This window comes from Cavia porcellus, unplaced genomic scaffold (genome assembly GCF_034190915.1).
Source record: "Cavia porcellus strain 051 isolate PalLab524CR breed Dunkin Hartley unplaced genomic scaffold, mCavPor4.1 scaffold_34, whole genome shotgun sequence".
Lineage (NCBI taxonomy): Eukaryota > Metazoa > Chordata > Mammalia > Rodentia > Caviidae > Cavia > Cavia porcellus.
In genome coordinates, this window is record NW_026947517.1 from 14,637,133 (window position 1) to 14,661,538 (window position 24,406).

Here is a 24,406-nt window from a genome sequence, read left to right on the forward strand (position 1 = left end):
CCGTGGAGGATCTCCCGATCACCAGACCCACGGAATTTTCGGGTAACGGTCCCTTAAAGGTGGTTTCAACCACTTGAACACCCATATCAGGCACTAATATAAGTCCTGAGGCGACACTGAGGTCCACACCTGCTGACCCAGGGGTGGCCCTTGTTGAAGGCTGCCACCCTGAGCTGTCCTGTCTCTGGGGCGGGGGCCCGCCTGCGAAGGGGGCCCCCTCTGGCCGTTTTTTGGCCCTCTAGCATCTCGTCCACAAATACGGTTGCCCTGAGCATCAAAGACCGACCTACACTCCTCAGCTTTGTGTGATCCCCTCTTACATCGCCCACAAACATATGGTTCTTCATTCCTAGGGCGAGGCCTAGCATCTGCATTGTTTGGGCAATGACGTTTAATGTGTCCTGGCTCCCCGCAGGCAAAACACCCTTTAGCCTTACATTCCCCTTCTAACCCGCGAGGTCCCCTCTGCTGTACAGCCGCGGCCAGGAGAGCAGCCACTCCCGAGTTGGAGAGCGGCCCCCCTATCTCTCTGCATATCCTAATCCAGGCGTTGAGGTCCTTGTTCTTATGAGGAGCTATCGCTGCCTTGCACTCCTTTGTACATTGCTCAAAAATCAGCTGTCTTACCAGCGGTTGAGCCACTCCCGGATCAGGAAATATCTTATCGGCAGCATCTTGCATTCGGGCCACAAAGTCAACAAATGGCTCTGTGGTACCCTGAATTATTTTTGAAAGACACAAGGAGGCTGTTCCGGCACCACTTACCTGTTTCCAGGCGCGGAGCCCTATGGCATTGATTTGTTCATAGACAGCGCCGGGGAACTGGGTCTGGTCATCAGCGTGCCGACCTTCTCCCATAAGCATTTCCTTGTTCCACCCCCGGTTTCCCCGATTGGCGTTTCTCTCAGCCTGCTCTGCAGAGAACTCTGCGTACCAGGCTCGCCAATCCAGGTAACTGCCCGAGGGCAGACACGCCTTTGCCAGCTGAATCCAGTCCGCGGGGGTGAGGGGCCCAGAAGACAGATTCTCCAGCATGGCAATGGTGTAAGGCGCAGTCGGCCCAAAGGTTGTAACTGCATTTTTAAGTTCTCTAATCTGCTTTATCTCAAAAGGCTCCCATACATTGCGTCCCTGGCCCATAGCTACTTGTACAGGAAATATCCCGTAGGGGCCACTATCTATCCCAGGTGGATGTACCTCATGAGACAAGCGTCCCCCCTGCCAAAGCCGCCTGTAAAAATACCGACCCGCCGGTGGCGGAGCATAAGACAGCGGCCGTGATTGGGCGGAAAATGGGGGCCCGTGCATCACTTCCTGTTCTGGCGAAAGGGGAGGGAGCTCCCAGGCGGCCGCCTCGTGGCGAGGGATCGCCTCCGGAAACGGCCCCCAAGGTGGGGCGGAAGGCTTCGCCTCCCTCTCGCGCCGGGGAGCGCTCAGGAGCTCTCTACTCCTCCGCAGACCAGGTTGAGCAGAGCGCAATTCGCGGGGCAACGCTGGAAAAGAACCCTGCGACTCCTTATTGAGCGACTTAGGCTCCTGACAGCTGGTCTCTTTGGCCTCCTTGCCATTCAACTTTCCCTCGTCCTCGGAGTCAGACGACTCCGAGGCTAGAGCCCCGTCCTCCTCCTTAGCATCCTTGTTCCCCTTGACGGACCCCTCTCGGGAGCTCCCTGACTGGGCCTGCTCAGATACCCTGCGTACTTTTGTAAGCTCTTGAGAGCTTTCTCCACAACCACCCTCGCTCTTAGTGTTGCTACCTAACATGTTTCCCATCTTTTAATATGTTACTCACCGCGTGAGGCCCAAGGAATCCGCCACTTACGCGTGAGCCTGAGGGGAGTCTAAAAGCCCTGTAGGTGCGCGCCACCCAGAGCCCAGGCTTATCCCCAACTCACCTGTCTCGCAGCTCTGTACTGGAGCGTTGTCCACTTCCACGTCTCGGGGGTGATCAGTCCCCGTACGGGCCACCAAATGTCGATGTCCGCTCCCGGCCGGCAGGAAGGACACACGACAAAGTCTGGTAGTGGACAACCTTTTCTTTTTATTTTCCTTCTCCGTACAGCCTGCCCTGGGATCGCTCCCAGCCGAAGCCTCCTCTGGTCCGCTCCCCGCGGCTCCTTCCGGGCTTCGCTCCGAAGCCTCTACCGGTCCGCTCTCCGCGGCTCCTTCTGGGCTTCTACTTCCGGGCTTCTACCTGGCTTCTTCTTCTGCCCAGGGGTGGCACCGGTATATATACGGGTACAGTGTCCAATCATGTTAAAGTAAGCAAGGCAAGCTGATTGGCTAACATCATCAGTTGCCAGGCAGACTATATTGTTGAGCGGGTTGTTTACGCGGTAAGCAGGAAACTAACGTGCTCGATGGGAGGGGCAATCTACCTCAGGCTTCACTCTTTACTACAGGCCTCACGTCCGCCAAGTGAGGCGACCGGGCTCGGGGCTGTGGCTCCCAACAGAGTACGAACAATTTAGAGATTCAAAGTCTAATTTTTTTAGTCAAGAAAGAGATGAGAAGCAAGAATAGAGGGCCTGGTGAGAATAAGGGAGAGGAGGAGTGAGCAAGGGACAGGGGTGGGGGCAGAACCTCACATCTGCTATAGCGCATCAGTGAACACTGATGAATGCGTGGCTGCAAACTTAGGTACGACAGGTAAACTTCAGTTCTTTCAGGTTCTATGGGTTAGGAATTCAGGAGGTGCTGCTGGGGGAACCACTATAGTTTCTCCTGACCAGGCTGCAGGCTCAGTGGAAACACTGCTGTGGCAGAATCCGTTCTCAGGCTCTCTCTCTTGCTAACAGCAGGAACACAGTTAGGATGGAGGTCTGATGTCTCCTCTGTCTGTTAACCTTTTTCTCTGCAAAGAGTCAGCCTCTCCTCAGGGAAAATGCAGAGATAGTCAGATCTAGAGAGGAAGACAGAATGAAACAGAGAGGAACAAAGGAAGAACAGAGGAGGGAAAGAGCAGGAGGTTGGTCACAGTCATTTTATGTGTGAACCTTGATAGTCACATCCCATTACATCTGCCATGTTCTGTTATTAAGAATAAGTAAGGAATTGGGGAGAGCACTCAAGATAGAGCACTTGCCTACCATGCCTGAGGACCTGGGCTCAATTTCTGCCCGGCTAATACAAACCACAACAAAATTCACTATGTGTGACCGACGCTCAAGGAATGGGCTACTCAGGAGGTCGCCAACAGAAGGTGAGCTGTCAGCAGTTGAGCACCCTTGCCATGGGTGTGGTGACTCACACAGGTGTGAAAGTAGGCACAGTGCTGGTAGATTTGGGGGTGCATCTGCATCCATAGTGCTTGCTTATCCTGTGTGAGGTCTTGACTTGAGGCCATAGCACCAATACACAGAAGAATTTGAGATGCTTAGGGAACATAATGATGGCTGATCTGATGAACTTCTGCCCCCTCATGATGCCACCAGGGAAACATGTCCAGGAGGAAGGTGTAATTTCCACCACCATACAGCAGGAACCAGGCCTGTGTGCACTGTGTTCACCTCCCTTCCACCCCTTCATGGAATTCACCTCTAATTCTGTATACTGTGTACACATGACACCAGCCCACAAGGTTTAAAAGTGTCACGTCTCACTTCAGATGATGTTCCTAGGAAGCAGATGCCATAGTTCAGGGGGACACACTGGAAAGGAACTGAGAGGCATGGTGTCTTGTCTAAGTTGACAAGGGAAGTAGGAAGGAGGAGTTGGGTCTGAAACTAGGTTTGCTCAGACCAGGGACCCTGGGTTTATTGTGGTTTTTCCTTTCCCATAGGGAAGCTTTGCCTCTTGCCAAGGATCCATCACTTGGGTGGAGCTGTTGTCTTCACTCTGAATGACACTGGGCAGTCATTCCATGTGTTTCCATGGTATCCAGAGCAAGAATCTCTGGGGGATGCCAGATGACCCAGTTCCACACAGACATCATGGGGGGAACTGGTGGGTGCCTTAAATCATCAATGTACCGGGCATTGACCATGATGCAATAACCAGAGCAGATGCAAACACTGGTCTCTTGTGCTTCCATATCATGAAGGCCACACAATCACCCTGGAGAGCAGACCAGGTACTACGCACATTACAGTGAGTGTCCCTAAGTTTTGGGCTCTGTACACATGGACATAAAATAGGGGAAGGGGAGTCCCATGAAGGGACACAGAATGGGGTGATACATCCATATATGAACTGAAGGTGAAGGAAAGGCAGGCAGGAAGCATTCCCACTATCCACTCACTTTTCAGATAGTTATAGAGCAGCACCATGTTGAGCACCCATGATTAGAGTAACACTGCAGACTCCACTCTTTCTCACAGAGGCAATATGCCACAAGGTGGAAAAGGGAGTTGCATTTCAGGCTTCCTGAAGTGTGGACGACAGGTGGTCACAGCACTGTCCAGGGGACTCTTTGCGCAAGTGAGGGATGATTATGGTTAGCACACAGGATACCCTGGGAAGGCCGTTTGGGAGGGAGGCCAGACCTGTAGTGATGCTTATACCTGTCCTCCTAGGGATCAGAGTTTCCCTTCTTGGCTCCTGGCAGGTGCTGCTGAGGAAGGTGGGACAACCAGTCCAACCTAATCTGATTGAGTTGGGCCAAGCCTAGTTCACTGAAAATGAGAACTACAGTGAGAAGGAATTGAGCTGGGTCTGTTAGTTTCTGAGGAGGACATGGGACACTTTAGAGAGAGAAAGTCTTGGGGCCTCCTGCAACACAGAGGCATGCAGAAGTGAGTGGGGTGAGGCAAAATAGGAAGCTTTCCTGGGGTGCATTTGTGCACAGAGCTGTCACTGACAGGCCCTGGGAGGCTTTGGGGCTTGCAAGGAGCAAGGACAGTTGGGGATTTTTCTAAGGCAAGGCTGGTACAGGACTGAGCTCAAGGTCTCCATACAGATCTTCTGCCAGCCTCACCTCCAATGACCTCACCAGCTCCGGGATCAACCTGAAAATCAAGGTCAGATACCCGGTCTGGTGGAATTCCAAGGCAGGTCTGTCACTGGCTCCATGGCAGGTTTCCTGAGCTCCATTTAGGGCTCAAGTCTTGCAAAGTACTGGCCCCTTATTTCCCCTTCCCTTTACCTCTTCTATTTCTCTCAGTTTTCATTTCTACTCTTAAATCTATAGTTCTTTGAAGCTTTAAATTCTAAGATAATTTAATTTTAAGTTAAGATTTCATTAGTTTCCCCAGGTTCAGTTGAGTCACAGGTAAGCACATGTCAACTGGGTCTTCACATCTGTCTAGTTCCAGCTTTCTGCTCAATGTTGGACCCATCCATACCCTGTTCTCTCCTGCTAGTTCCCACTCACCGCTGACCTCTCTCTCACTGTGATTTACTACCCTGGGTTTTTCATATCAGTACATCAGATTCTGTTTGGCCAAACATCCCTGGAGGAGACTGGATGTTATTGCTGTTTGATAGAAGAGAAAACCACAGATAGACAAAATCCACAGGGAAAATGTACAGACCATTGTGTATGTACTCATCTTTTCATGTTGGAAAATGTTTTCCATGATTTCAGTGATACAAAGGGAGCTACAAAGGGCTGATTCATTGCATTTGAAAAACAACAATAGTGCAAAAATCACAACAGGAAACCTTTCTTTACAACCAATAGTCAGATAGATGGTTTTTATTACAAGTATTAAAGAGGTCTCATGAGTCCATTTTGTGAGGGAAATGAGAAATTCTTCTAACTCAAAGTAAATTACCAGACATGGCCAACAAGCACACAAAACACTGAGCCTCCTAAGCCTGATTCATGCAGGCACACATCCTTGAAATGTGCTGTTTCCCCATCCAGTGACATATTTATGGCAGTTGCCTAACAACAATGGGAAGGACATGGCGGGCAGAGCACAGCCCTATCTCGCAGCTCCCATCAGAGCTCTAAACAGCCTTCCCCAGAACTCCTAGGACTAAGAATAGAGTTTTCTCCCACACAGAATGCTGCACAAATTTTTAAGAGTTTGATTCACAGTACTCTTTGAAGCAGGAAGGAACTGGGACCCTCTCTAGCCTCTGCGTAGAGTGTGCACAGGAGAGCTGTCTGGACAATGCTGTTCACTGCAGCTGGGGGAACCTTGCCCTGGCCCCAGGGCCACAGATCTGCAGGGCTAAGGATGACAAACTCATGGCATGACAAGGTTTTCCCTGGGCCAACCAGCGCTCTGGGTATCTCCACTGCAATCCAGTGACTCCCAAAGCCAGCACCAGCACTGGGAAAAGGCATTTGGATGCCTGGGTGGCCAGTCAGGTGAGGGGCAGCCCTGCCTGACACAGCTGTGCAAAGTGTGTCCCTCTGGAGCTAAACCTGCAGCAGATCCCACTCACTGCCTTCATCAGGTCTGACAGCAAGGATGTCTCACAGAAGTACAGCAACACACTTGATTTACTCAAACTAAATCGTTTAGCTTCCCTTCAAGGAATGACTGAAAATGCACAGGGCTGGGAGCATAGCTCTGCATTTTGTATAAATAAACTGATCCTTTACAAGACATGGTGGTAATGGCCGTGGGTGGGTCTGCTATGGCAGAGATGTGGACTCTCATGAATACAGGTTTTGTAACTGCAATAGAAAAATAGCAAATAAATGATGCATGTGCATGACTTTCTGTTTGTTTTGCACTGAAGGAAGGGGGATCGAGGCAGCAACCTAGATTTACTGAGCTGCCTCAGTAAACCCAGGGCACAATCCACCACACGATTCCATCACCCAATTGTGAAAGCTCAGCAACTTGGTTCCTGCTTGCTGCTGCTGTTCGTTGACAATTTTGAGGTGTTTCTATCTGGGCCAGCCATCTCTGCCTCTCTTAGCTTCTGTCACCAGGGTGTAGATTAGACTATGTGTTTATTAAAAGTTCCATCATGGTTTCAGGACCAGTGGCAGCCTCTCATGTACTGGAAATAATTCTTCTAGTTTTACCATAAGAAACCTGATACAATGTGCTTGAGAGGAAATGAGATTGTCTGATATAAATGCAGGAAACTCATTTTGTCTGTGCCAGACTCAGCTGCTACTGAAGCGCATATTTTTGAGGCAAAAAGATATGAGTTGGAGTGTTGGAAGGCACAGTAACATCCCCAACTTCACTTTCTGCTTTGCTTCCCTCATTCTACTAAGCCTCAGAATGGATTCTGTGTATTCAGACACATAGGGTGTGAACTGCAGCCAAAATCTGTAAAAACTTCAGTTAAGGGGGTGTGAGAAGACAAAGTTTTTGGCAAAATACACCTCTAAATATGTATTTAAAGCATCAAAAGAAACCAAGAAGACAAAGAGGAAGACAAAGAGGAGGAGGAAGAGGAAGAAGAAGAAGAAGAAGAAGAAGAAGAAGAAGAAGAAGAAGAAGAAGAAGAAGAAGAAGAAGAAGAAGAAAAGAGAAGAAGGAAAAGAAAGAAAAACAAAAAGTAATGCCAATGTGTGGGGTTTTGTCTCCAATGCCTCAGCCTCATTTAGAAAGGAAAGGATCAAAATATGCAGAATGGAAGGGTCACTGTGGAAAATGGACTTTGCACCAAGGCACTGATGGTGTGTCTGACCCACTAAGAATGTGAGGGTGTCCTCTATCAGAAACAGATGAACACAGTGACTTCTCAGGTAGGGAGGGCAGGACACCCACCAGAGTGGGATCCGCATGGCTTCATGTGTTGGGGGTTTAAAAGTTAGTCGTGAATAATGTGTTGCCTTTCTGAATAAAAAGACTCCTTATTTTATATATCTATAAAGTGTTAACTGGTTCTAAATACCCTGTAATTCTTTCATTCTCTTGAATTGCTTCACACTGTCTTGATATGCTTGATGCTATAGTATACAAAGTTATACTCAAATAATTCAAGGAATGAGGCACTATGGTGACTACTATTATCTTAGATTATCTGGGAGTGAAACACAATGATGCTTAAATTTTTCCATTCTGACCAGTGTTGTTCTATTATAATGTCCTCTTTTATCTCAATCTCCATCCTTTTTTTAAAATTAAACTATTTTATTTTATTTTTTTTCAATTAAGGGAAAACTAAATTAAAAATATCGGGATATATAATAGTAACTTTGTTTTCCTATTAACCTGATTTGAACCCCAGTATTGCTCTCCCCATCTTGTTCTGTCTGATTTTACTATATTCTATTTGCTTGATAGTATCAAGTTTGAGGGTATAGGCAACCACTTTGAAGGCAATAAGATTTACTATGATGCCCATTATAGTTTGACTATTATCTTCTTTTGAAATCTTGTAAGGTCTCCAGTGTAGGTTTTATTGGTCTTGTTCTGTACTGTTTTGATCAATTCTATTATACCTGATGATATAGCCAACTCTTTTTAAAAATAACAAGAGGCACAATGGTAACCATTTTTGATCATCTGATACTCTAATTTTGCATCATGTACTATGCCCATCCTTCTGTTCTAACCGACTCTGTTTTATTTAGTCATGTTAGGTTTTATTCTCTTCAAAAAAATGTAATAACTGTGGGAGTAAAAAAAACTCAAAATGTGTAATTGTTATTGTAAAAAAGAGAGGAAAGCAAGGTGGTCTAAGGGATATAACTGCATGCTTGAGTGTGTAGGATGGAAAACCATATTACTGAGCTTTTGTTGGATCATTGAACAGAACTTTCTGCAATCTCACTGTATGAATGCCCACTTTATATGCCTTAATTTTATAATTTGGACAACTGTTTCTAAGATGACAATATGTAACCTATTAACTAGTGATTTCTTATTGTATTTTTTCTTGAAATTCTGTATTACTTGTACCTTTTTACTGCTTTTTTATTTCCTATCTTTGTTCTCTTTAATTAAAAAAATAATCAAACCTGAAATGGATATCTTTTATTTATTTATTTTTTTGGCACTAGAGATCAAACTCATGACCTCACACTTGCCAGGCAGCTGCTTAAGCCACTGAGCTAAATCCTCAGCCCACCAATGGATATCTTTTACATCTTGTCATCTTCACAGTAGTTGCTTCTTTTCTTGAACTTGATACTAGCAAGCATACCAAATGTGAATAAAATCACTCAAGGCCAAATAACATTCAAACAAACCAGCTTCAAAGAAGATCAGTCATAGAAGACAATGTAAGTAATATAGGGTTTCAGTTTTAGTTAATAGGAATTTAAGGATAGTTACCATGGTATAACCTGCTATTTTTGGGTTATCTCTCTGTGCCCTCAAATCTAATATGAGTAGACAGACCAGAACAAAATATAACCAAACTAAATAGAGCAACAATGCTACTGTACCTTTTAAATCCTGATACACTTTTAACAATGTTCTCTGCCTTCTTTTTTTAGGCAATTCCTCACCTTTCTCCTTCTCAGGATACTATTATTCACTGTTCAGAGTGATATTAGTCTAGTCTCTTATGTTAAATTTCAGCATACATAAAGATAATGACAGCTACTATGAAGAGAATAAGAGACATTATGGTAGTCATTATCGACTGCCCCAAAATCAGTCTTGAAGACTGAAAAAGCCTGCATCACCCTGTAACTATTTGATTAGTTCTATAATGTTTGGTATATATTCAATGTATGTGAAGATGGGAACAACTATTTGGAAGAAAACTAGAGACAGTAAGATAGACAGTGAACATCTGCAGTGGACTTGCTTTGAAATCTGATTCCTTAACTTGTTTCCTTATGAACTGTTCTGTTCTGTTTTGTCATGTTTAATCTTACCCTCTTAAGAAAAAAAAGTGTGTAGGACAGATAAGCATATTAACAACTTTTTGTTGGATCATTGAGGTGAACTTTTGACAGTGTCATTATTTGAATATCACTTTGTATGCTTTAATTTTGTAACTTGAACAACTACTTCTAAGATGACAATATGAAACTAATCAACTAGTGATTTCTTATTGTTTATTTTTCTGAAATTCTGTATTATTTCTATACTTTTTCTTTTTTCTCTTTAAATAAACAACATTACAATTCACCAAAAAATATACAATTTAAGTTTTAAAGAAAAAATATTAAGTACATAGACACTATTCATACTTGAAAGTGAAAAGCCCATTTCAGTTTAGCATGTTTAATTACAAGATGCCATGTTGAAGCACAAAGACACTTTAAAAAATCTAGAGAGGTACAAGTGATTAACTGAAAATCATACAACATGTGCACTCCACCACCTCAGATTTGTCATTTCTGGAATATTTGTGAAGAAATATTGACATCTAACTTCTGTATTGATTATTTCTTAGGTCTCCTTGCGATTTTTAAAGTAAACTTAGATCTAAATTGTCTGAACAGTGATTTTTTCTATGTATTTAACAAGAAACATGGATTGCCATATTTCTCACATTGTTAATCCACATAGGATCTTTGCCCAGTGAGCTCTTTCAGATATGTAACAATAATCAAGTATGCTGGGAGTATTCCCATAACACATAGGATTTATCTCTTGTGTGAGTTTTTTCATGTATTTCACTTACAATCTGGCTGCTGAAAGTGTCTCCACTCTCTTACTTAGCCAGTGGTTCTTCCCAGTGTGAATTCTTTCATGTGTTTTGCAATGACTGTATGTGGTAAAAGCTTTGCCACACTGTTATACAAATAGGGTTTCTCACCAGTGTGAAGTCATTGATGTATTTTATAATATCCATGTGTGGTGAAAGCTTTCCCACATTCTTCCCATACACAGGGTTTCTCAATAGTGTAAATTTTATAATGTATTGGACAATGAGCATTTCTGCTGAAACCTTCCCCACATTCCTTACATATATAAGTTTTCTGCCCAGTGTGAAGATTTACATGCATTATGCAATATGTACGTGTGCTCAAACCATTCTCACGACTCTTATATACACTAGATTTATCTGGAGTGTGAACTTTCATGTTGCTTACAATGGCCATGTAGGGTAAAAACTTTCCCACATTGCTTACATACAGTGTGCATTCTTTCATATTTCTTACAATCTCACTGCATTTTAAAAGCTTTCCCACATTACTTACATATATAGAATTTCTCTCCAGTGTGAATTCTTTCATGTTTCTTACAATCTTCCATGTGCTAAAAGCTTTCCCACATTGCTTACATGCATATTGTTTCTCTCCAGTGTGAATTCTTTCATGTTTCTTACAATATCCATGTGTGGAAAAGCTTTCCCACATTGCTTACATACATATGTTTTCTCTTCAGTGTGAATTCTTTCATGTTGCTTACAATGTCCAGAATTGGTAAAACCTTTCCCACATTACTTACATACATAGAGTTTCTCTCCAGTGTGAATTCTTTCATGTTTCTTACAATCTCCCCATGTGCTAAAAGCTTTCCCACATTGCTTACATACTTAGGGTTTCTCTCCAGTGTGAATTCTTTCATGTTTCTTACATTCTCCCTGTGTTTTAAAAGCTTTCCCACATTGCTTACATACATAGGGTTTCTCTCCAGTGTGAATTCTTTCATGTTCCTTACAATTTGCATGTGTGTTAAAAGCTTTCCCACATTGTTTACATACATATGGTTTCTCTCCAGTGTGAATTCTTTCATGTAGCTTACAATGTCCAGATCTGGTGAATCCCTTTCCACATTGCTGACATACATAGGATTTCTCTCCAGTGTGAATTCTTTCATGTTGCTTACAAACTCCCTGTGTTTTAAAAGCTTTCCCACATTGCTCACATACATATGGTTTCTCTCCAATATGAATTCTTTCATGTTCCTTACAATTTGCATGTGTGGTAAAAGCTTTCCCACATTGCTTACATATATATGGTTTCTCTCCAGTGTGAATTCTTTCATGTCTCTTACAACCTCCCCATGTGTTAAAAGCTTTCCCACATTGTTTACATACATATGGTTTCTCTCCAGTGTGAATTCTTTCATGTAGCTTACAATGTCCAGATCTGGTAAATCCCTTTCCACATTGCTGACATACATAGGGTTTCTCTCCAGTGTGAATTCTTTCATGTTGCTTACAATCTCCTTGTGTTTTAAAAGCTTTCCCACATTGCTTACATACATAGGGTTTCTTTCCAGTATGAGTTCTTTCATGTTTCTTACAATCTCCCCGTGTGTTAAAAGCTTTCCCACATTGCTGACATACATATGGTTTCTCTCCAGTGTGAATTCTTTCATGTTGCTTACAATGTCCAGATCTGGTGAATCCTTTTCCACATTGCTGACATACATATGGTTTCTCTCCAGTGTGAATTCTTTCATGTTCCTTACAATTTCCAGGTTGGATGAAACCTTTTCCACATTGCTTACATACATAGGGTTTCTCTCCAGTGTGAACATTTTCATGTATTTGAAAATGAATATTACTGCTAAAAGCTTTCCCACATTTCTTACATATATGCGATTTCTGCCCAGTGTGAAGTTTTTCATGGATTACACAATAAGTACATGTGCTGAAAGCTTTCTCACAGTGCTTACATTTATAACGTTTTTCTCCGGAGTGAAGACTTTCATGTACTTGACAATATGTACGTATTGTAAAAGCTTTCCCACACTCATTACATATGTAGGGTCTCTCTCCTCTCTGAATTCTTCCATGTTGCTTACAAATTCCATGTGTGGTAAAACCTTTCCCACATTGCTCACATATGTAGGGTTTCCCTGCACTGCAATAGTTTTCATGGATCTGAACATTGTGGTGTGTTTTTGTTTCTTTCACATTCACATTACCTTCTGCAGTACAAAGGAATACTTCTTTACACTGATTCCAAGATGTATGTCCATAGGATTTCCCTAGCTTGTCATTTCTGTAAAGAAAAAAATCACATATAGGATATATAACGATATTACTAAGCTTTTCTTGGAGAGTTGAACAAAACTGTTTGCAGTCTCGCTGTTTGAATCCCCACTTCATACGTTTAACTTTTGTATTTCATAACTATTTCTATGATCAGCATTTGTAATCATCATCTTGTGATTTATTACTGTTTATTTTCACTTTGAAAGTGGTATTATGTGTACTTATTTTGTCTTATTTAATCTTTCCTTATTTTAAATTTAAAAAAATAAAAACTCACAGTGAAATGGGCCTCCATTTAATGACTGCATTAATGTCAAGTTCTGTTTTTAATGCCTGCTAAGAAATTCTGAACATGAAGCAACAGAATGGCCTTGTAAGAAATGTTGAAAACAACCATTCCGAAAAGACTGGTACACATTTTAAAATCTTAAAAGGTGGTACCTTTTGAAATGCAGAATATTTAGCTTCACTTTGGACATGGATAGATATGTGTATCACATGGAGATTACTCTTATGTGTTTCCCCATCACAATCTCCCTTCTGTCCTTAACCTGTAGTTACCCTTTCCATATGGTCAGTCTTACTTTTCTCTATCAACTCTGTTTCATTTCATTCCACAATTTATATTTTGGTTTTTCATCTAAAAGAAACCCTGTGACCTTTTAGGTTTTATAGCTGAGCTGTTTCACTGAATTGATGGGTGAAAGTCCCATCTAATTCTTATAGCAAATGACATTATATTATTTATTTTTTGACATTATATAACACATTTTTTTTCTTTTCTGGGCTGGGAATGAACAACAGGTATTAGCGTAAATTTATAGCTTTTTAAAAATCTATTTTAAGAGATTTTCACTGAAGTTTGAACTTGAATTTGCCATTCTGCAAAATCTGATTCCTAGTGTGCTGGGTTTACAAGAATGCACAAACACAGAGAGTCTATTAACATTTTCCTTCTCCACAAATCCAGTGATAGATAGATATGCTTCAAGGCCTGATCTGTTATAACTTGATCTGTTTTGTATATGAGTAAGCATGTATCAGTATTTTATGCAGATTTTGAGATTTTAAAAATATCCAGGACAAGTATAAGGGGATCAATTTCTAGAGCAAACTGAATACTGATATTCAAAATGAGTGCACTATCATTCCACCAACCTACTAAGAATATTAATCAGAATCGCTGATTTTCTAGAGCATGGCTTGGAAACATGAGCACTCAGTTTTATTTCAAATTCTATTGCAATCTTAGCAATTGTTAGATAATGAATGTGTTGTATTCACATGTATATATGGGTAGAAAAACTGAAGGCAGAATGTCATAACTCAAAGAGTGTGCTTTTCGTACACATCTATATGCAGTGTCATACATTTTCATGATTTAATTCCCTCATACATACCCTGGCTTATACATCTTGGGAAAATATTACTGACATTAAATTGAATGGTGCCTCATTTCTTTGGCAGTCATTTTTCTGCTCAGAAACTACTCAGGAACATTCCTTCCCCTTGTGAGTGGGAATTACCTTAAGTATCTCCAGTAAATTTTGCATTCTTTTTCAGCTTCCTGGATATCCCCAAGTCCTCCTGAATTGTAGACATAGAAATACCAGGACTCAGTTGAGTAATACACACAAATTAATAGATTTTGTTTAGATTTATGATATAATGTGTCCAGGTCTGAGCTATTTTTAAAAATATTTCATATTCTTTTTAATGAAACAGCACTAATGAGCAACAAACAATATTCTGACAGCATGAGTGACAAAAAGGTTTCATCCTTACCTATCACAGTCATGTTCCTAAAGGTTTCGCCCATCACATCTTTGTAGAGATTCTTTTGGGATGGACTCAGCAAACTCCACTCCTCATTGCTGAACTTCACAACCACATCCTCAAAGGTCACTGCCTCCTAAAGGATCATACATATATTTCTCAAAGAAAGGTTGAGACCCCAGGTTTGGTATATCTTAAATTCTCTCCTACAAATCTGAATCAAAAGCAAAGTGTGGTGGTGCATATCTATAATCCCAGAACTCAAAAGGCTGAGACAGGAAGTCATCAGTGTGGTCAGGGCAATTCTAGGCTCAATGGGGTGTTCAAATCCAGCTGATATACACACAGAAAGCTTGTCTCAATAAATCAAAACTAAACTAAACAAATAAAATCAAACAAAACAGCTGAATGAACACTGATTTCTTCACATTTAAATCCATGTCTTGGTCATTAATTTTGTGTATATACACATTTTTGAAGACAGCAAATTTGATACTTGATTGCAACTAACTGCTAATGTAACAGCCAAATAGGAGCACTGATTCTTGTGTTGAGTCATGGGAAGATTCCATGTGCACTGTCTCTAAAGCAGAGCTCAGAGTGAGAAGTCTGCAGGATCAGCAACCATAAAGCACAGAAGCAGATAAATATCTCATCAATTGACTGGGAAGCCAAGCAAGCACCTCCCCTCCCTGGTCAGTGGTGGTGGTTTGGCAGACTGCAGCCCTTCCAGGGGGAAAACCAGCAGCAGCTCCTGAGATCCATGCCATGCTGGAATTTAGGACACTGGGAAGCCAAGCAAGCACCACTTCTCCCTGGTAAGCAGTGGCAGTCTGGCAGAATACGGCCCTTCCAGGGGGAGAACCAGCAGCAGCTCCTGAGATCCGTGCTATGTTGGAACTTAGGATGTTGTGAAACCAAACAACCAGCCTGTCTCCCTACTAAGCAATAGTGAACCTACTGATGCATCACCTAGAATCAAACATCCCTCTTCCCTACCCCTCTTCTCCTGTCACCCCACATTAGCAAATGGGAACCAGAAATCTGAGCGTCTCCTGGGAAGTTGACCTTAGCAAATAAGGGGGACTTCCTTCTACTATCTCTTTGAAGGAAAATGTTTTATTATTGTTTCACTCTATTCTGATTAATGGTACTGCTCTATTCAATATTCTGTTTTGATAAGTTCTATAATGTTCTGTATTTCATCTCACTTTGATATATGTGATTAAAGAACAACTATTACAAAGATAACAAAATATACTGTGATACCTACTACTGTTATCCCAGTAACCTGTTGTGAAGTTGTGTATCAATTTCACTGTATGATCTTAGTTTGCCTTATGCTGTCTTGTTCTGTTGCATTTTACCAATTTCAAAATTTAAAAAAAATTTCATCAATCACTTTGATAGACGACAGATGATGTCTCTTCAAATCTCATTTAGCCCAGTGAGTACTTTGTTCTTAATATACTTAAGCAGAATTTTGAAACATTAATTTGGTTTCATAGAACAAAACATAAATAACATCAAAAATGGTACATAAATAATAACTCAATTGTTAGTGGAAAACAGCTGTATTTTAAAAAATATGTATATAAAATGAAACCAGGCCCAAGCTGTAAATTATACCTCACTGTCACCAAGTGATCACTTTCAATTCAAATATAAGAAATATATCTTGGGAAGCTGGTGAAGGAGTTCTTCCTTGAATTTGGGGCTATCCTAAGTTACAGAGCTGTCTAAAATAGACAATCCCTGACTGAGACACCAAACAAACAAAGTGAAACTTAAAAAGAGACATCTTTGGCATAAGACATCTTTGGTTAGTTTTAAAACATTATAGGCATACAATACAGAAAAATTCCAACAATACTCAACACTTTCTGAGAAATAATGTGGATATCTTCCATACTACACAGAAAACACTTTCATAGTTGGGTATTTAGCTCAGTGGCAAGAACGCCTGCCTGGAAAGCATGGGTCATGAGTTCGATCCTTGGTACAAAAAAAATCAAATTTCACCTTCATGACACTGGGGCATAATTAGAGATAATCAAAATTAGATCCCAAGTATGGACCACAAAAATCACAGGTTGACAGGGATGTGGAATACTGATTGTTTCCAGAGCTGGTGTTGATCACCTCAGTGAAGCAATCAGAACCCAACTTTACTTCATACTTACTCTAAGAACTACCTGACTTTCAGTGAAGACCCTCTCTGTTGTATGTCCTGCTATTTGCTTCCTGCATCCTGTCAGTCACTTCCCCATCCTTTCCATACTCCTCTGATCCATCCTAAGCATAAAACCCTTCATGCCTATCTATTGATATCACTGCAAAATTTCTATTTAGGGCTTCTCCTTTACACCACTTAGATAAGTCCATTGCAGAGCATCTCTATATTTAAACTGTCTATGAACAACCAAGCTACTAAATCAGCTCTTAACTCAGAGATGACACCCCTATTCCTTTCCATTCAGAAGGATATCACATGTATATGTCCATGCAAATGTCTAAATTTCAGCATGTTTTGATGAGAATTTAACAGGTAGCCCTTTCTGGAATTTGTCCTTCACAAATATTTACCCTGTCCTTGATAACACTTTCATATTTGCTTCATTTTTCTCAGACTTCAAAACTCTATGGCTTTTCTCACAAACCTAGACTGTGAGCGGGGGTGCCACCTAAATTATTAAGCATGTGCACAAATTATTTTGCACTGTTCTGTATAATACACCGGAGTTCACCAGTTGTTTGGGAAGCCTTTCTCCACTGAGGCACACTACTACACATCTCTGAATTCTCAGGACCTCTGCCACTACCTGTCATGAGGATGGAAATATGAGAACATACTATAAATTGAGGAGATCACTATAAACACAAAAAAAGCCCAAGTTTAAGTTGAGCCATTGTGGCTATAAGGCCCTGCATTACAGACATTAATAAACTCTGGACATTCTAGATCTGCTACTCTGAGGAAGGAGAGTATAGACCTAGCTCATTACTGCTCTACAAGCTACAAATCATCATAGTCAGAGTCTTCCCAAGCTTCTTCCAATGCCTAAGATGGTGGAGTTACCAGGCTAGCAATGAATTTCAAACATGATACTTGAGTCTACTGCTGTCATAGTGAAGCCAGGGTTCTGGTGACCCCCAAATCACCCTTGCCAACAGCAAGAGGCAAAAGGGACAGTGAATGACCCATGGTCAATGCTGGAGGACCTCAGGAGCTGAAGCTAACTAAATACCTGGGGCTCCAGACACCGAAACTACTGCTAAATACTTGTAACTGGTTTCACTCAATCCACCCTATTTCTGGTCTGCCATCCACAACCTCACTATTCCATGGTTCCAGGATCTCTCAGGTTCTTTGCTAATCAGGCCACAGGACATCGAAAGTACTAAATGAGATCCAGCAAGGGTTTTGCTACCACTATTGTACTCAGAACAGATAAATCATGCTGAGACACTGGAAGAGACAGAAGTCACAGCCAGCAATGGCCCACCTGATTGGACAGTTCATATAGCCTGCCCCTTCACTGATTGAATCCTACTCTACTGCCTTCCTTCTGAGTCAACAATAAACAGGGAAATGAACCTCTCCCTGCAAGTGAGGATGCCAAATGATAGACTGTAGTGCAGAGACTTCTGGAGCTGCCATTCTTCTACAGTGCTGAACTCAGCTAGACAGAGGAGTGTTTGTACTGAAGAGCGTTACCTCAGGCTTTTAATTTTCAAATCCATTTTATTTCAAGGAAAAAAGTGCACATCAACTAAAATTGAATCTCAAAACATGTCAATCAGGGGGCAACACTGGTATATACATTGCACATTGTCATCTCTAGATCATTCACCCAGAGCACAAGACATCTCTAATCAATTTTCCAAAAAGTACTGTTACAGGCACCTGAGTTACTTAAATACTCTTGGCATGAATCAAGGCTAGGTCCTCCAAGGAGCCCACGCAGGACCCCAGATACCTTGCAACTATGGGGAAGACTGACACCTCATGCTATGGGCCAAGGCTCAAGACAATGATAAGCAAATTCATCCATATTCTAAGGATAGATATTTTAAATAGTTCCCTAGCACTCTGAGGAAGTCAGGAGTCACCATTCAAAGAAATGTATCCTTATCCTAAAGAGTGACATTCTAAATAGTTCCTATCATACTGAGGAACTCAGAAATCACCCTCCCAAACCCCTAAGGGAAGAGTCACAGCTGCCTAAGAATGTCTGCTTTCTATGTGACTCCCTTCCCCCTTTGTTCCCAATTTAAGCAGCTTTACCTGAACTTAATAATCCTATTGGGTACCATAGCTCTTTCCCATCTTATGCCCATCTGCATTGTGAGTTCCTAGTTTTCCCCACCTTAAACTAATTTCACCACATGATTTTACTCTATAAAGGTCCCTAGAAAGGACACTGTTTGGCAACCTGCTCAGGACCCCTTCTCTGTCTCAGGCAGCTTTCTGTCTCTCAATAAGTACATTCTTTATTTTGATTTCTTCATTCCAAGGGAAGGATGTACTTCAAAGTGTTTTACCCTAGAAACAATTACAAGACCTCATGTTGGTAGTTCAAAGTGGAAGAATGTGAAATCAGGGATGGTTACTCATATGGCCACTTCCTCTTTTCTCCTTAATCACAACTTCCTCTTTCTTTCCCAAGGGCCTAAAGAAAATTCCTGTCAGCTTTCACATGACATCAATCTCCCCTCCAAGCACCACATCCAGTCAAAAGTCACATATACCCCATAACCCCAGAGTCAGTCGGAAAAAAAAAAAGCCAAACCCTTAGGGGCTGTGGGCTCCTCTCCACATTATTTAAGTAAAAGGCCACTTTTACATTTCTTATATTCTGCTTCTCTTCTGTGCTAATTTATCTCCTCAGTAACGTCAGTAATCTAATCCATTTTAAACCTATCTCACCACATGATTTTATTCTATAAAATCCCTAGAAAAGACAGAGTCCTTTGCTACCAGCTCAGAACCCCTCCTGTTTCTCCCAGACAGCTTTCTGATAGGATTTTTGGTGTAGTAAAGAAGAGAATATAAAGTCAAAATGGCCTTTATTCTACGAATATGGAGAGAACCCTATGACCACTGGGGGTCTGGCTTTATCTTCTGAAAAAGTGTGGGTGGCATACATATAGTTTTTGACTTGGTTGGTGGTTAAAGTTGGCATTGCTGATATGCAAGTAGCTGATTGAGATTCCTTCCTTGCCACAGGTACCTTGAACAGGGAAAAGGAAAGTGACTTCCAGGTAAAAGTGCCCTGGTTCCACCTCCCACTTCCAAAATATCCTATTTCGAGCAAAATATTATCACTTTCTTTATCTCAATAAATATATTCTGCTGTTCAACTCTGTTGTTCCTAAAATTGATTCTTGCATTTTAGAGAACACAAACTCATACCAGACATAGAAGGTCAGGAATTTCATTCCACTTTGTCACGGTATGGTTGCCTGTATTTCTAACTAACTCAGCTGCCTGTAACTTTAAGAATTGTTTATCAATTTGACGTGGAGCAATTGTAGCAAATAAAATGTTCTTAATGGATATAGGGAAATACATCATTAAATTGAAAAAATGATTATCACACTGTTTCTAGCTAGCATCAGTCAACATTTTCAACTTTCAAGTTTGTGGGAAAACAAACAAACAAACAAAAAAAAACTCAGAAAATAGCAATCCTATAGGGGACAGTATATCATTCACTGTAATTGCCATGTTATCTACAGGTATTTCATAGACCAAAAAAGAAACATTGAGCCTCTTAATTAACAAGCATAAGTTTCAATAAATGTGCTCACAGCACTGTATCACTGACAACTGTGAATTTTTTTTTGTATGAGGGATTGAACTCATGACCTTGTGCTCTCCAGGCAGCTCCTTGTATCACTGAGCTCAATCCCCAGCCCCAACTACTTTAGATACTAAATATAACTATTAGCAATTTTTAATTTGCCACTGATATATTTAGTATAAATTTTGTAAAACTACATTTTCACAAATGAAATTATTTTCTTTCCTTGCAGTTTAAATTACTTTTTTTTAAGGTACCAGGGATCAAAGTTACAATCTAGCACTTTCCAGGCAGGTGTTTCTGCCTGCTGAGCTAAATCCCCGGCATGTATTAATGAATATTTCACTTTATTCATTCAAATAATACTGTGATTTTAGCAAAGGTTATCAATGTAGACAGAAATTGATATACAATCAAGGGGAACTGGAACCTCAAAGAGTCAATGCAAAAAACGAAATACAACAATCACTGCTACAGGCACAGGTGAAGAAAGCCAGAACTGAAGGTGAAGATGCAGTGACCATGTCTACAGGCTCCTGAAAAGAAAAACAACAGCTTGAAATGTACTAAAGTTACCATCACCTCCTCCAAGAGGTTCAGATAGGCATCAATTACCATACTCAATGACCAGATCAATTGGACTATTGTTCCCACAAAATGCCTTGGCTCTTTCCACATACTTTTTCTGGCTGACTTTTTCCCCTGCTGAATAATATTAGTTAAGGACCTATAAGCTTACAGATTGATTGTAGTTTGAGACCCACAGTTTGCCCACATTGTGACTATCCTGTATAAATGACTCTTGACAATATGACTGTGGCCAAAACACTGAAGACCACTCCTGAAAATTCAGAGCTATTCTTTTTTTTTTTTTTCTAAGACAATTTTTGAACTTCTTTGGGTTTGTGACTTCATTTCTCAATGTTGTGAGCCATTAAAGGGTGCATTTGATATCAAGCAGGGCAGGATTATATTTCTTTTATCTCAATTTAAATATGAAATGTCTGGTAAAGGCCTTGTTCCAATGCCTGAATTTCAAGCTGTTTGTTGGCCCTGAGTTTAACATTTCCATGAGCATTTAGAAGTCCTCATTCTAGTGAACTGCAAATGTATTGGAGGAAGGAGGTCACTGTTGTGCTGTAGCACAATAGGTGCCATTCTTAAGTCTGTGTTTGTCACTGCCTCCTGAATGCCACTGCATGCCACTACATGGCCTTCTTTCCTCTGCCAGCCTCATTCAATAATTCACATTTTACATAAGTCAAATTTCACTCAGCTCTATTTTTGTTTGTTTTCAATAGTCTTTCTGTCTACTTTGTTTTTTTTTTTTTTTTCATTTTAGTTTTTTTTGATTTAAAGACATAGTCTCACTTTGGAGTTCCGGCCAGCCTTTGTACTCACTATGTAGGTTAGGCTGTCCTTGAATACATGGCCATTCTCCTGTTTCAGTTTCTTCATTGCTTGGGAAATGAGATGGGCATTATAGCACAGGGTGTTTGTCTTTGTTCTCCTCTCTTTTTCACAATTATTCTTTCATTTCAGGGACACTGTCATTTAATCCTGAGGTTTGCTTGTGTCAGTAAAGGTTTCTGCAGCTTGAGTTGAGTTTGTGAACAATAATATAGGAAGCCAATATAGGAACCCAATTGAAAAATGTGGAATTTCATAGCTGGTCTCAGGACCACCTGTATACAGAATGCCCACCCCCATTTCAGGATCTAAACAAGAGGCTCTGAACTGAAAAGTCACAGATGTTTTAAAAGATAGAATCACAAAAAGATCCTGTTGGAAATCATTTAGCTAGAATCTTATAATAATGGTTGGATGACAACTGTATTCTGCTTCTTTTGTTGAGCAGGTTAATTTTTTTCTTTGGGTACAGCTCATTTTGCTTTTCTCCTGGGACTTCAACACTGAGTGATTTTCCATTTTTCTGGGTGAAATACAGGGCACTAGTTAAATTCAAAGCTCAAGATGGCATCTATTATGCCAAGCTACAACACACCTAAGTTACAAGCCTCAATATTTTCTAGGGTAAAAACACACACATCTATAATCCCAGCACACAAGAGGCTGAGGCAGGAGTGCTGCTTTGAGGTTAGGGCAATTCTGTTCTCCATATAGGGTTCAAATCTAGCTGATATACATAGAGAAAACTTGTCTCAATAAAACAAAACTAAACTAAACAAATAAAACCAAACAAAACAGCTGAATGGAGACTGATTTCTTCAAATCTTAATTCTACATATTGGGGATTAGTTTTTGGTATATACACATTTTTTGAGACAGTAAATTTAATGCTATATTGCAACTCACAGCTAATGTAACAGCCAAATAGGAGCACTGATTCTTATGCTGAGTCACTGCAAGAGTCCCTGTGCACTGTCTCTAAAGCAGAGCTCATAGTAAGAGACTGCAGGACCAGCATCCATAAGGCAAAGAGGCAGACAAATATCTCATGAATCATTTTGATGTACTAACAATGATATCTCATCAAATCTCATTTAGGCCACTGAGTCCTTTATTCTTAATATACTTAAGCAGCATTTTGATATTTAAACTTGGTTTCATAAAACAAAACACAAATAACATCAAATGTGATACATAAATAATAACTCAAATTTGCATGGAAAACTGCTGTATGTAAAAAATATATAAACAATGAAACCAGGAACAAGTTTCAAATTAGAGCTCAGTGTCACCAAGTGATCACTCTCCATTCAGATATAAGAAATATATCTTGGGAGGCTGATGCATGAGAACTTCCTTGAGTTTGGGGCTAGCCTAAGTTACAGAGCTGTCTGAAATAGAGAAACCCTGACTGAGACACCCCACAGACAATGTGAAACTTGAAAAGTGACTGCATAAAACACCTTTGGTTTGTTTTAAAAATTATGTCCATATAATATAGAAAAATTCCACAATATTCAACATTTTCTGAGGAACAATGTTGATATCATACATAGTATACAGAAAACACTTTCAGAGCTGGTATTTAGCTCAGCGGCATGAACACCCACCTAGCAAGCTTGAGATCATGAGTTCGATCCCTGTTACAAAAAAAATTCAAATTTCACCTTCATGACACTGGGTCATAATTAGAGATTATCAAAATTAGATCTCAAGTGAAGAACACAGAATTCATGGGTTGACAAGAAGGTGGAATACTGATTCATACCGGAGCTGGTGTTATTCACCTCAAGGAAGAAATCAGAAGCCAACGTAGCTTCATGCTTACCCTAAGAACTACCCGACTTTCAGGGAAGACCCTCTCTTTTGTATGTCCTGCTATTGGCACACTGCATCCTGCCAGTCACTTCCACATCCTTTCCATGCTTGTCTGATCTACCCTAAGCAGAAAACCCTTCATGACTAAACTACTGATAGCCCTGCACAATTTCAATTTATGGCATCTCATTTACACCACTTAGTAAAGTCCATTGCAGAGCATTTCCATATTTAAACAATGTATATGATCAACCAAGCTATTCAATCACCTCTTAATTCAGAGATGACACCCATATTCCTTTCCATACAGAAGGATATCACGTGTATATGTTCATGCAAACGACTAAATTTAGGCATTTTTCAAAGAGAATTTAACAGGAATTTGTCCTTAGCAAACACACTTTACCCTGCCCTTGATGAAACATTTATATCTGCTTCATTTTTCTCAAAATTTAAACCTCTATGGCTGTTCTCCCAAACATCGTCTATGAGCACATGTGTCACATAAAGTATGTTCAGAAATTCTTTGCATTGTTCTGTATAATACACAGCAGTTCATCCAGTGTTTGGGAAGCCTTCCTCCACTGAGGCACATCACTACATGTTTTTGAATTCTCAGAACCTTTGCCTCCACCTTTCATGAGCATGGAAATATGAGAACATAGTATAAATTTAGGCGATCACACAATACATAAATGCATAAGTTTAAGGAGAGCAGTTGTGGCTATGAGGTCCTGCATCACAGACATTTATAAACTTCTGGCTTTCAGATTTGTTGCTGACAGGAATGAGGGCAGAGACCTAGCTTATTACAGCTGCACCCAGCTTGAAACCACATCGGAATCAGGGTCTCCTAATGCCCCGTCCTGGGCCCAGACTGTTGG

The 24,406-nt window shown here is 40.8% G+C and overlaps 1 pseudogene; it reads right to left on the reverse strand.

Annotated features, from left to right (window-relative positions):
* Positions 1-10,676: 10,676 nt before the first annotated feature.
* Positions 10,677-14,125, reverse strand: LOC134474631 (zinc finger protein 709-like; annotated as a pseudogene).
* Positions 14,126-24,406: the final 10,281 nt, after the last annotated feature.